This window comes from Salmo salar, chromosome ssa05 (assembly GCF_905237065.1).
Source record: "Salmo salar chromosome ssa05, Ssal_v3.1, whole genome shotgun sequence".
NCBI classification, from domain to species: Eukaryota; Metazoa; Chordata; class Actinopteri; order Salmoniformes; family Salmonidae; genus Salmo; species Salmo salar.
The window spans coordinates 82,456,304-82,471,305 of record NC_059446.1 but is presented as its reverse complement, the minus strand read 5'-3'; the positions used below and the strand labels follow the sequence as shown (position 1 = coordinate 82,471,305).

General features: G+C 44.8%; 1 long non-coding RNA gene and 1 pseudogene across 1 annotated transcript; both read right to left on the bottom strand.

The window, feature by feature from the left end:
• Window positions 1-1,883: 1,883 nt before the first annotated feature.
• LOC123743187 (uncharacterized) lies at window positions 1,884-4,372 on the bottom strand. Its single transcript, XR_006770014.1, has 2 exons — window positions 4,102-4,372; window positions 1,884-3,699 (listed from the first exon to the last, which is right to left on the bottom strand). It is a non-coding gene; the product is annotated as an uncharacterized lncRNA (long non-coding RNA).
• A 95-nt stretch (window positions 4,373-4,467) lies between these two features.
• The window catches only part of LOC106573297 (rap guanine nucleotide exchange factor 5-like), a 96,663-nt pseudogene continuing 86,128 nt past the window's right edge, over window positions 4,468-15,002 (bottom strand).

Sequence of the window (15,002 nt, the reverse complement as noted above, 5' to 3'; positions counted from 1 at the left end):
GCCTATGCAATAATGATAATCAACCCTATATACAACTAACCATTTCATAATGTTCAGTTTAAACAGTGTACATTTAAATATGATCAATTTCATTGTTTGACATTGCTGATGTATACGGGGTGTTGTGGCTTGGGAAGGTGGGAGGTGGTGGTAAAATCACAAAGACGCCTCAAGCTGATGTGATGACAGTTGCCTGCTGGTGATAAAGGCTACGTCGCCGTCTGTTGGTCTTGTTCCATAGTACTCAGAGGGGAAAGACGTGACTCCTCTTTAAAGGTCCAATGCAGCCATTTGTATCTCAATGTCAAATCATTTCCCGGTAACAATTATGTACCTTATTAAAATGGTCAAAAATAAACAAAAATTAGTCTTACCATCTTAGCAAAATGCAATTTCTCAAGCAATAATTTTGCTAGGACTGTCTGGGAGTGGTCTTAGAGACGGTCATAATTGGAGGAGCCTAATGGGAGGGATGTGTAACCTGAAAATGTCCTGTTATTGGCAGAGAAGAGGGCAAACTCTTTGTTATTGGTCTATTAACTTATACAGCATGGTGATGTCACCAGGCGGTTCAAAAACCCCACCCAGCCACACAAGTTGAAATTCCACACAAGCTGACATTTCAGGAGGCCTTTTCAAACAGCTCTTACACTAAAAGTTCATTATCATAATTCTCCCAATTTCACAGTATTATTCCAACCTCATAGTGTGGAAATATATAAAAAACACAGGACCACATTTCTAACTGCACTGCCCCTTTAAAACCACACACCTGTGTGAAACGGATATGACTGATGCACATTTTGTGTTGTTAAACTCATTAAATTACACACTTCTATGAGCACATTCACCAATTAACGTCACCACGGTAATCTTTAGTTGGAGTCCCACATAGAAGGATTCTGTCTTCTCACCCGGTAACCAACGCACTCCGACGCAAATAGCTGTTGTCTTGCACTTAATTCCTTCCTGGGAGCCAAAGTGGCTTCTACACTGTCAGGCTACAACAACAGAACAGCCAGCAGATGGAAGATTGATTCTGTGGGTTTGTTGTATCCTCCACGGGGAAATGAAGCCTTCCCTCCGCTCTCTAGGGTTGTGTCCCAAATTGACAACCTATTCCCTCCCTACATAGTGCACTACTTTGGACCAGATGTAGTCCAAAAGTAGTGCACTATATAGGGAATAGGGTGCCATTTGGGACACAGCCTAGGTCTTCATCTGCCTCCTCTCTTCCCCCCATTAGCGTGCGGCGGCGGCAGCTAGGCATTGATTATGTGACGGGTAAATGAGGGGTGCCCAGGATGTTGGGGAGGAAATGGCAGGGTGTACAGCCTGGCCCAGCAGGGGGAATGTTAGCAGAGGCATGTTAAAGGCCACACAGGGCACCTGGTTAAGGCCAATGAGGGCATCGGGCTGGGGCACAGATGCTTCTAGGGAACTGGAGGAAAGCTGGTCTTGTTTGTTGTTGTACTAGGCTGTATGCAAAGTGTGCAGATAGTAATATTTGATAGATTTTTGTTTGGTGAATAGCAACCTCGAGGATGAAGACTGAATATTTAAGGCATTATTTCTGAGAGAGCATGTTGTATTTTAGTTACGAAACCTGAAACCCAAAAAAGTTATTTAAAAAAAAATCTGAGTTAAGTGTTAACGTCAATGTCTGTGTTCATCGCTTGACCATATAGTGATAGTAGTTTCAGATTATGAATCAGCGTGAAGCGAACCCGCGCACATGCGCAGACGCTGTGCGACTGTGAGAACCAAGTCTTGCATCTCGCTCATCTCAATTCTGCGGTGCTGCTCGTGGCTGCGTCATTTCACTGAGTCTACCTAAATATGCATCCGCACTTCTTTCCAAAGAAACTCAACACACTGTATTCATAAAACAAAACATTTGATTTATTATTTAACATCTCAAAATAATTGTAAAAAATGAAAAGCATAAAGAAAATAGTGATGAGAGAGAGAAGAGCAGTGACTTTGTATTGCTTTTGTTGCCCTTTTGGAAATAATATTTGTTAGTACATGCTGATTTGGGCATTGTAGCGACATGTAGAATACAACTACTTCACAAGGAAATGTTTTTTGTTACATGCATATTTTTCTTGGTGGTCAATCCATGGCTTTACCACATCATGCAGACCAGTTCCTAACCCATTGGAACCCCACGGCAGGTAAAAAACAGCAAAATTATACCCTATTCCCTACATAGTACACTACCTGGTCAAAAGTAGTGCACAACGAGCAAATAAATAAGTATATTATTATAATAATAAATAATTCTCCAATCTCCATGTCCAACCAGGGAATGCACAACATACTACAGTATATAGATAGAATCTATAGTACATGACCAGCCTCTAAACACTATACACACCATAGATATAGAACTGTTCCATCTCTGTGATACACACGTTACATATCAGGGGAATCCACAACAGGAGAGCTGATGGTGCTATTGATGGTCTATATCATGGTCTAATTTCTTTTCAAAACCAGTGAAACATTCACAAAGAGGATTCTCTAGAATAGGATACGACATCCTGTAGGTGGATACATGTACAGTTTATTACAATGTTGGGAAGCCATTTCTATAAGATGAACTAATACTGAAAGAAAAAGGCAAAGGCATTTTAACTGGACAAGAATGTTCAAAGGCAAAAGTGTTGACTTGGTGTATTGCTGTTTCTTTATAGTGCCAGATACAGAGACATGACAGGCAATGTAAGGATCTGATGCCTCAAGCTATGTCTCTGATTGTCCACAGCTATGACCATAACTGTGACATAACCCTTCTACTACTGTTGAGGATGGTTTTATTACATTATCTGTAACTGTAACATAACCTTTCTGCTGTTGAGGATGGTTTAATTACATTATCTATAACTGTGACATAACCCTTCTACTACTGTTGAGGATGGTTTATTACATTATCTATAACTGTAACATAACCCTTCTGCTGTTGAGGCTGGTTTTATTACATTATCTATAGCTGTAACATAACCCTTCTACTGTTGGGGATGGTGTATTACATTATCTATAACTGTAAAATAACCCTTCTGCTGTTCAGGATGGTTTATTACATTATCTATAACTGTAACATAACACTTCTACTGTTGAGGATGGTGTATTACATTATCTATAACTGTAAAATAACCCTTCTGCTGTTCAGGATGGTTTATTACATTATCTATAACTGTAACATAACACTTCTACTGTTGAGGATGGTTTATTACATTATCTGTAGCTGTAAGGTTTATTACATTATCTATAACTGTAACAAAACCCTTCTGCTGTTGAGGATGGTTTTATTACCTCTCACTTTACTCAGAAAAAACATATACAAGAAACAGAATTTCAGTCATTGAGCCTATTTTGAATGCAAATTTTTTTCAGCATTTGGAAGTGACATTTATGCAATAATGACACACACACACACACACACACACACACACACACACACACACACACACACACACACACACACACACACACACACACACACACACACACACACACACACACACACACACGTTTCAATATAGTTGTTTAAACCCATTTAGCTTAATAACAGCAGTCTAGTGTGTGGTGGTCCTGCACTGGAGGTCTGTCAAGTGTAGTGTCTTGGTGTTCAGGTCCACAGAAGGTTGATGCTTTCATTCATTGTGTGTAGATAGATAATCAAGGTGTGGTCACCTGTTTGGAAGCAGATAACAACAACCTGAAGCTATCAATACAGAGTGACTGAAGCAGGGTCCGTATTCATAAAGCATCTCAGAGTAGGATCATTGGTGTAGTGGAGGGTAAACGCAATGTACCCATCTTTTTGGGGGAGGGCCCCAACAATGTACCCACCTTTCACAGAAAAATGCATTGAAAGAATAGGAAGCGTTACTTTTTTCACTGCAACCAGCGATCCAAGTTCATCCACCTATTTATCTACCAGGACATCACTGAGTAGGAGTGCTGATCTAGGTCTCTGTCCATTCATTATGATCCAAAAGGCTAAACTGATCCTAGATCAGCACTCCTATTCTGGGATCCTTTGATCAATACGGGTCCAGATCTATTTGTTAAACTGAGAAGCTCTTTGGTTACCTCTGCTCCATCGTTGCTCAGTATTCCAGTATGCCTTTTGGCGCCATCTTGTGGTTGGCCAGCACCACACAGTCATCGCTCTGTCGGCTCTGGCCAACCCTTTACCTCGGGCTTTCGTTCCAGCCCTGCATTAACCAACCTAATTCAACTCATCAAAGTCCTGCTGTGTGTGCAGCTGATTAATAGAATCCGGTGTGTGTGTGTGTGTGTGTGTGTGTGTGTGTGTGTGTGTGTGTGTGTGTGTGTGTGTGTGTGTGTGTGTGTGTGTGTGTGTGTGTGTGTGTGTGTGTGTGTGGGGGGGTGGTGTGTGTTTGCGTGTGTGTGTGTGTGTGGGGGGGGGTGGTGGTGTATGTGTGTGTTTGGTGTGTGTGTGTGTGGGGGGGGGGGTCTGTTAGAGCTGGGCTCTATAGGGTTGGCCAACCCATGTTTCTCTAAGTTGATAACAGAGTCCTGAGGGGTGTTTCCAGAGACTAGCTGGTACCCTTCTCCTTGGTGGTCTGACGTTGAGGGGTGGAGAGAGGGAGGGAGGCAGGCTCAGAGAGTGTATGTGTGGTCTATCTATACACGGGGTTCCAGTCTGTGGGACAGTTCAAACAGAGTCTGCTGATTGTCAATGATGTGAAGGTAATCGACATAGGCCTGCACCTCCGGACTGCTCTTCTGGGGCATCCCGTTCCCTAGGAGGTAAACCACACAGTAAATATACACACACACTTACAGACACACACACACACACACACACACACACACACACACACACACACACACACACACACACACACACACACACACACACACACACACACACACACACACACACACACACACACACACACACACACACACACACACACACACACACACACACACACACACACACACACACACACACACACACACACACACACACACACTTACACACACGCACTTACACACACACACTTACACACTTACACACACTTACACACATGCTAGCTGAGCATTATCCATGGCAGGAGATAGTTGTTGGTGCACAGTCTTCATTACTGTAAGTGACTGTGTACCGTAGGGGAGTTCTCAGCATTAATGACTCAATCAATTTACTATAGTAACATATAATGCTGTTATTGATGAACTGATGATCTAATTGGATTCTGTTATTCTGCTGACTGCTGTAGTTGAGTCGTCTTTACTGTACAACAACTGTAGAAAGTCAACACTGTGACCTGTCTACTGTGTTATAGTGGATGACTGTAGAAAGTCAACACTGTGACCTGTTTACTGTGTTATAGTGGATGACTGTAGAAAGTCAACACTGTGACCTGTCTACTGTGTTATAGTGGATGACTGTAGAAAGTCAACACTGTGACCTGTTTACTGTGTTATAGTGGATGACTGTAGAAAGTCAACACTGTGACCTGTCTACTGTGTTATAGTGGATGACTGTAGAAAGTCAACACTGTGACCTGTTTACTGTGTTATAGTGGATGACTGTAGAAAGTCAACACTGTGACCTGTCTACTGTGTTATAGTGGATGACTGTAGAAAGTCAACACTGTGACCTGTTTACTGTGTTATAGTGGATGACTGTAGAAAGTCAACACTGTGACCTGTCTACTGTGTTATAGTGGATGACTGTAGAAAGTCAACACTGTGACCTGTCTACTGTGTTATAGTGGATGACTGTAGAAAGTCAACACTGTGACCTGTCTACTGTGTTATAGTGGATGACTGTAGAAAGTCAACACTGTGACCTGTCTACTGTGTTATAGTGGATGACTGTAGAAAGTCAACACTGTGACCTGTCTACTGTGTTATAGTGGATGACTGTAGAAAGTCAACACTGTGACCTGTCTACTGTGTTATAGTGGATGACTGTAGAAAGTCAACACTGTGACCTGTCTACTGTGTTATAGTGGATGACTGTAGAAAGTCAACACCGTGACCTGTTTACTGTGTTATAGTGGCTGACTGTAGAAAGTCAACACTGTGACCTGTCTACTGTGTTATAGTGGATGACTGTAGAAAGTCAACACTGTGACCTGTTTACTGTGTTATATTGGATGACTGCAGATAGTCAACACTGTGACCTGTTTACTGTGTTATAGTGGATGACTGTAGAAGGTCAACACTGTGACCTGTTTACTGTGTTATAGTGGCTGACTGTAGAAAGTCAACACTGTGACCTATTTACTGTGTTATAGTGGATGACTGTAGAAAGTCAACACTGTGACCTGACTACTGTGTTATAGTGGATGACTGTAGAAAGTCAACACTGTGACCTGACTACTGTGTTATAGTGGATGACTGTAGAAAGTCAACACTGTGACCTGTCTACTGTGTTATAGTGGATGACTGTAGAAAGTCAACACTGTGACCTGTTTACTGTGTTATAGTGGATGACTGTAGAAAGTCAACACTGTGACCTGTTTACTGTGTTATAGTGGATGACTGTAGAAAGTCAACACTGTGACCTGTTTACTGTGTTATAGTGGATGACTGTAGAAAGTCAACACTGTGACCTGTTTACTGTGTTATAGTGGCTGACTGTAGAAAGTCAACACTGTGACCTGTTTACTGTGTGTAAGTAATGACATGAGTATGGAGGTTCAAGGATAGCTCATCAAAGTTGATTGTCATTTCTGATCAAAGACTGTGTGAGAGTAAGACACACACACACACACACACACACACACACACACACACACACACACACACACACACACACACACACACACACACACACACACACACACACACACACACACACACACCACTTCACCCACCCATGTGATCCTCCTGACAGTGTCTGATGAGACGCACCGTGTCGGCTATCATGTGCTGCAAGAGGAGATGGACACCATACACATCAAATACACATCCATCACATATTTTAGATGACCTGGTTCTGCGTTATAGACTGTCTATAGTTGAGGAAACATTGGGTACACTGACATGTTCAACCCCCTCCGTCATACTGGAGCAACTTACCAGCTTTTCAAAATTGACCAGGTTTTCGAGAAACGTTTTGTTGCCCTCGTGAATGAAGGTGATATCTGAGAGAAAGGGAACAATATAGCAGGGTTAAAATATTGAGTGCTAGATCATCGATCCTGATTTAGTTTAGCTCACAATATTTCTGTCTGCATTACAGACCACTGCAGGGTTTAGGAGGTAGTGATGACAGTAACGTTACAGACCACTGCAGGGTTCAGGAGGGAGTGATGACAGTAACATTACAGACCACTGCAGGGTTCATGAGGGAGTGATGACAGTAACATTACAGACCACTGCAGGGTTCAGGAGGGAGTGATGACAGTAACATTACAGACCACTGCAGGGTTCAGGAGGGAGTGATGACAGTAACATTACAGACCACTGCAGGGTTCAGGAGGCAGTGATGACAGTAACATTACAGACCACTGCAGGGTTCAGCAGGCAGTGATGACAGTAACATGACAGTAACATTACAGACCACTGCAGGGTTCAGGAGGCAGTGATGACAGTAACATGACAGACCACTGCAGGGTCCAGGAGACAGTGATGACAGTAACATTACAGACCACTGCAGGGTTCAGGAGGTAGTGATGACAGTAACATTACAGACCACTGCAGGGTTCAGGAGGCAGTGATGACAGTAACAGTACAGACCACTGCAGGGTTCAGGAGGCAGTGATGACAGTAACATTACAGTAACATTACAGACCACTGCAGGGATCAGGAGGCAGTGATGACAGTAACATGACAGTAACATTACAGACCACTGCAGGGTTCAGGAGGCAGTGATGACAGTAACATTACAGTAACATTACAGACCACTGCAGGGTTCAGGAGGCAGTGATGACAGTAACATTACAGTAACATTACAGACCACTGCAGGGTCCAGGAGACAGTGATGACAGTAACATTACAGACCCCTGCAGGGTTCAGGAGGTAGTGATGACAGTAACATTACAGACCACTGCAGGGTTCAGGAGGCAGTGATGACAGTAACATTACAGACCACTGCAGGGTTCAGGAGGGAGTGATGACAGTAAACTTACAGTAACATTACAGACCACTGCAGGGTTCAGGAGGGAGTGATGACAGTAACATTACAGACCACTGCAGGGTTCAGCAGGCAGTGATGACAGTAACATTACAGTAACATTACAGACCACTGCAGGGTTCAGGAGGCATTGATGACAGTAACATTACAGAAACATTAGACCACTGCAGGGTTCAGGAGGCAGTGATGACAGTAACATTACAGACCACTGCAGGGTTCAGGAGGGAGTGATGACAGTAACATGACAGTAACATTACAAACCCCTGCAGGGTTCAGGAGGCATTGATGACAGTAACATTACAGAAACATTACAGACCACTGCAGGGTTCAGGAGGGGAGTGATGACAGTAACATGACAGTAGCATTACAGACCACTGCAGGGTTCAGGAGGCAGTGATGACAGTAACATTACAGTAACATTACAGACCACTGCAGGGTTCAGGAGGCAGTGATGACAGTAACATTACAGTAACATTACAGACCACTGCAGGGTCCAGGAGACAGTGATGACAGTAACATTACAGACCCCTGCAGGGTTCAGGAGGTATTGATGACAGTAACATTACAGACCACTGCAGGATTCAGGAGGCAGTGATGACAGTAACAGTACAGACCACTGCAGGGTTCAGGAGGCAGTGATGACAGTAACATTACAGAAACATTACAGACCACTGCAGGGTTCAGGAGGCAGTGATGACAGTAACATGACAGTAACATTACAGACCACTGCAGGGTTCAGGAGGCAGTGATGACAGTAACATTACATAAACATTACAGACCACTGCAGGGTTCACGAGGCAGTGATGACAGTAACATGACAGTAACATTACAGACCACTGCAGGGTTCAGGAGGCAGTGATGACAGTAACATTACAGTAACATTACAGACCACTGCAGGGTTCAGGAGGCAGTGATGACAGTAACATTACAGTAACATTACAGACCACTGCAGGGTCCAGGAGACAGTGATGACAGTAACATTACAGACCCCTGCAGGGTTCAGGAGGTAGTGATGACAGTAACATTACAGACCGCTGCAGGGTTCAGGAGGCAGTGATGATAGTAACAGTACAGACCACTGCAGGGTTCAGGAGGCAGTGATGACAGTAACATTACAGTAACAGTACAGACAACTGCAGGGTTCAGGAGGCAGTGATGACAGTAACATTACAGTAATATTACAGACCACTGCAGGGTTCAGGAGACAGTGATGACAGTAACATTACAGACCCCTGCAGGGTTCAGGAGGTAGTGATGACAGTAACATTACAGACAGCTGCAGGGTTCAGGAGGCAGTGATGACAGTAACATTACAGACCACTGCAGGGTTCAGGAGGGAGTGATGACAGTAACATTACAGTAACATTACAGACCACTGCAGGGTTCAGGAGGGAGTGATGACAGTAACATTACAGACCACTGCAGGGTTCAGCAGGCAGTGATGACAGTAACATGACAGTAACATTACAGACCACTGCAGGGTTCAGGAGGCAGTGATGACAGTAACATGACAGTAACATTACAGACCACTGCAGGGTTCAGGAGGGAGTGATGACAGTAACATGACAGTAACATGACAGTAACATTACAAACCCCTGCAGGGTTCAGGAGGCATTGATGACAGTAACATTACAGAAACATTAGACCACTGCAGGGTTCAGGAGGCAGTGATGACAGTAACATTACAGACCACTGCAGGGTTCAGGAGGCAGTGATGACAGTAACATGACAGTAACATTACAGACCACTGCAGGGTTCAGGAGGCAGTGATGACAGTAACAGTACAGACCACTGCAGGGTTCAGGAGGCAGTGATGACACTAACATTACAGTAACATTACAGACCACTGCAGGGTTCAGGAGGCAGTGATGACAGTAACATGACAGTAACATTACAGACCACTGCAGGGTTCAGGAGGCAGTGATGACAGTAACATTACAGTAACATTACAGACCACTGCAGGGTTCAGGAGGCAGCGATGACAGTAACATTACAGTAACATTACAGACCACTGCAGGGTCCAGGAGACAGTGATGACAGTAACATTACAGACCCCTGCAGGGTTCAGGAGGTAGTGATGACAGTAACATTACAGACCACTGCAGGGTTCAGGAGGCAGTGATGACATTAACAGTACAGACCACTGCAGGGTTCAGGAGGCAGTGATGACAGTAACATTACAGTAACATTACAGACCACTGCAGGGTTCAGGAGGCAGTGATGACAGTAACATTACAGTAATATTACAGACCACTGCAGGGTTCAGGAGTGAGTGATGACAGTAACATTACAGTAACATTACAGACCACTGCAGGGTTCAGGAGGTAGTGATGACAGTAACATTACAGACCACTGCAGGGTTCAGGAGGCAGTGATGACAGTAACATTACAGACCACTGCAGGGTTCAGGAGGCAGTGATGCCAATAGCATTACAGTAAAATTACGGACCACTGCAGGGTTCAGGAGGCAGTGATGACAGTAACAGTACAGACCACTGCAGGGTCCAGGAGACAGTGATGACAGTAACATTACAGACCACTGCAGGGTTCAGGAGGCAGTGATGACAGTAACAGTACAGACCACTGCAGGGTTCAGGAGGCAGAGATGACAGTAACATTACAGTAACATTACAGACCACTGCAGGGTTCAGGAGGCAGTGATGACAGTAACATGACAGTAACATTACAGACCACTGCAGGGTTCAGGAGGCAGTGATGACAGTAACATGACAGTAACATTACAGACCACTGCAGGGTTCAGGAGGCAGTGATGACAGTAACATGACAGTAACATTACAGACCACTGCAGGGTTCAGGAGGGAGTGATGACAGTAACATGACAGTAACATGACAGTAACATTACAAACCCCTGCAGGGTTCAGGAGGCATTGATGACAGTAACATTACAGAAACATTAGACCACTGCAGGGTTCAGGAGGCAGTGATGACAGTAACATTACAGACCACTGCAGGGTTCAGGAGGCAGTGATGACAGTAACATGACAGTAACATGACAGACCACTGCAGGGTTCAGGAGGCAGTGATGACAGTAACATGACAGTCACATTACAGACCACTGCAGGGTTCAGGAGGGAGTGATGACAGTAACATGACAGTAACATAACAGACCACTGCAGGGTTCAGGAGGCAGTGATGACAGTAACATTACAGTAACATTACAGACCACTGCAGGGTTCAGGAGGCAGTGATGACAGTAACATTACAGTAACATTACAGACCACTGCAGGGTTCAGGAGGCATTGATGACAGTAACATTACAGAAACATTAGACCACTGCAGTGTTCAGGAGGCAGTGATGACAGTAACATTACAGACCACTGCAGGGTTCAGGAGGGAGTGATGACAGTAACATGACAGTAACATTACAAACCCCTGCAGGGTTCAGGAGGCATTGATGACAGTAACATTACAGAAACATTACAGACCACTGCAGGGTTCAGGAGGGAGTGATGACAGTAACATGACAGTAACATTACAGACCACTGCAGGGTTCAGGAGGCAGTGATGACAGTAACATTACAGTAACATTACAGACCACTGCAGGGTTCAGGAGGCAGTGATGACAGTAACATTACAGTAACATTACAGACCACTGCAGGGTCCAGGAGACAGTGATGACAGTAACATTACAGACCCCTGCAGGGTTCAGGAGGTATTGATGACAGTAACATTACAGTCCACTGCAGGATTCAGGAGGCAGTGATGACAGTAACAGTACTGACCACTGCAGGGTTCAGGAGGCAGTGATGACAGTAACATTACAGAAACATTACAGACCACTGCAGGGTTCAGGAGGCAGTGATGACAGTAACATTACAGACCACTGCAGGGTTCAGGAGGTAGTGATGACAGTAACATTACAGACCACTGCAGGGTTCAGGAGGCAGTGATGACAGTAACAGTACAGACCACTGCAGGGTTCAGGAGGCAGAGATGACAGTAACATTACAGTAACATTACAGACCACTGCAGGGTTCAGGAGGCAGTGATGACAGTAACATGACAGTAACATTACAGACCACTGCAGGGTTCAGGAGGCAGTGATGACAGTAACATGACAGTAACATTACAGACCACTGCAGGGTTCAGGAGGCAGTGATGACAGTAACATGACAGTAACATTACAGACCACTGCAGGGTTCAGGAGGGAGTGATGACAGTAACATGACAGTAACATGACAGTAACATTACAAACCCCTGCAGGGTTCAGGAGGCATTGATGACAGTAACATTACAGAAACATTAGACCACTGCAGGGTTCAGGAGGCAGTGATGACAGTAACATTACAGACCACTGCAGGGTTCAGGAGGCAGTGATGACAGTAACATGACAGTCACATTACAGACCACTGCAGGGTTCAGGAGGGAGTGATGACAGTAACATGACAGTAACATAACAGACCACTGCAGGGTTCAGGAGGCAGTGATGACAGTAACATTACAGTAACATTACAGACCACTGCAGGGTTCAGGAGGCAGTGATGACAGTAACATTACAGTAACATTACAGACCACTGCAGGGTTCAGGAGGCATTGATGACAGTAACATTACAGAAACATTAGACCACTGCAGTGTTCAGGAGGCAGTGATGACAGTAACATTACAGACCACTGCAGGGTTCAGGAGGGAGTGATGACAGTAACATGACAGTAACATTACAAACCCCTGCAGGGTTCAGGAGGCATTGATGACAGTAACATTACAGAAACATTACAGACCACTGCAGGGTTCAGGAGGGAGTGATGACAGTAACATGACAGTAACATTACAGACCACTGCAGGGTTCAGGAGGCAGTGATGACAGTAACATTACAGTAACATTACAGACCACTGCAGGGTTCAGGAGGCAGTGATGACAGTAACATTACAGTAACATTACAGACCACTGCAGGGTCCAGGAGACAGTGATGACAGTAACATTACAGACCCCTGCAGGGTTCAGGAGGTATTGATGACAGTAACATTACAGTCCACTGCAGGATTCAGGAGGCAGTGATGACAGTAACAGTACAGACCACTGCAGGGTTCAGGAGGCAGTGATGACAGTAACATTACAGAAACATTACAGACCACTGCAGGGTTCAGGAGGCAGTGATGACAGTAACATTACAGACCACTGCAGGGTTCAGGAGGTAGTGATGACAGTAACATTACAGACCACTGCAGGGTTCAGGAGGCAGTGATGACAGTAACAGTACAGACCACTGCAGGGTTCAGGAGGCAGAGATGACAGTAACATTACAGTAACATTACAGACCACTGCAGGGTTCAGGAGGCAGTGATGACAGTAACATGACAGTAACATTACAGACCACTGCAGGGTTCAGGAGGCAGTGATGACAGTAACATGACAGTAACATTACAGACCACTGCAGGGTTCAGGGAGGCAGTGATGACAGTAACATGACAGTAACATTACAGACCACTGCAGGGTTCAGGAGGGAGTGATGACAGTAACATGACAGTAACATGACAGTAACATTACAAACCCCTGCAGGGTTCAGGAGGCATTGATGACAGTAACATTACAGAAACATTAGACCACTGCAGGGTTCAGGAGGCAGTGATGACAGTAACATTACAGACCACTGCAGGGTTCAGGAGGCAGTGATGACAGTAACATGACAGTAACATTACAGACCACTGCAGGGTTCAGGAGGCAGTGATGACAGTAACATGACAGTCACATTACAGACCACTGCAGGGTTCAGGAGGGAGTGATGACAGTAACATGACAGTAACATAACAGACCACTGCAGGGTTCAGGAGGCAGTGATGACAGTAACATTACAGTAACATTACAGACCACTGCAGGGTTCAGGAGGCAGTGATGACAGTAACATTACAGTAACATTACAGACCACTGCAGGGTTCAGGAGGCATTGATGACAGTAACATTACAGAAACATTAGACCACTGCAGGGTTCAGGAGGCAGTGATGACAGTAACATTACAGACCACTGCAGGGTTCAGGAGGGAGTGATGACAGTAACATGACAGTAACATTACAAACCCCTGCAGGGTTCAGGAGGCATTGATGACAGTAACATTACAGAAACATTACAGACCACTGCAGGGTTCAGGAGGGAGTGATGACAGTAACATGACAGTAACATTACAGACCACTGCAGGGTTCAGGAGGCAGTGATGACAGTAACATTACAGTAACATTACAGACCACTGCAGGGTTCAGGAGGCAGTGATGACAGTAACATTACAGTAACATTACAGACCACTGCAGGGTCCAGGAGACAGTGATGACAGTAACATTACAGACCCCTGCAGGGTTCAGGAGGTATTGATGACAGTAACATTACAGACCACTGCAGGATTCAGGAGGCAGTGATGACAGTAACAGTACAGACCACTGCAGGGTTCAGGAGGCAGTGATGACAGTAACATTACAGAAACATTACAGACCACTGCAGGGTTCAGGAGGCAGTGATGACAGTAACATGACAGTAACATTACAGACCACTGCAGGGTTCAGGAGGCAGTGATGACAGTAACATTACATAAACATTACAGACCACTGCAGGGTTCACGAGGCAGTGATGACAGTAACATGACAGTAACATTACAGACCACTGCAGGGTTCAGGAGGCAGTGATGACAGTAACATTACAGTAACATTACAGACCACTGCAGGGTCCAGGAGACAGTGATGACAGTAACATTACAGACCCCTGCAGGGTTCAGGAGGTAGTGATGACAGTAACATTACAGACCGCTGCAGGGTTCAGGAGGCAGTGATGACAGTAACAGTACAGACCACTGCAGGGTTCAGGAGGCAGTGATGACAGTAACATTACAGTAACATTACAGACAACTGCAGGGTTCAGGAGGCAGTGA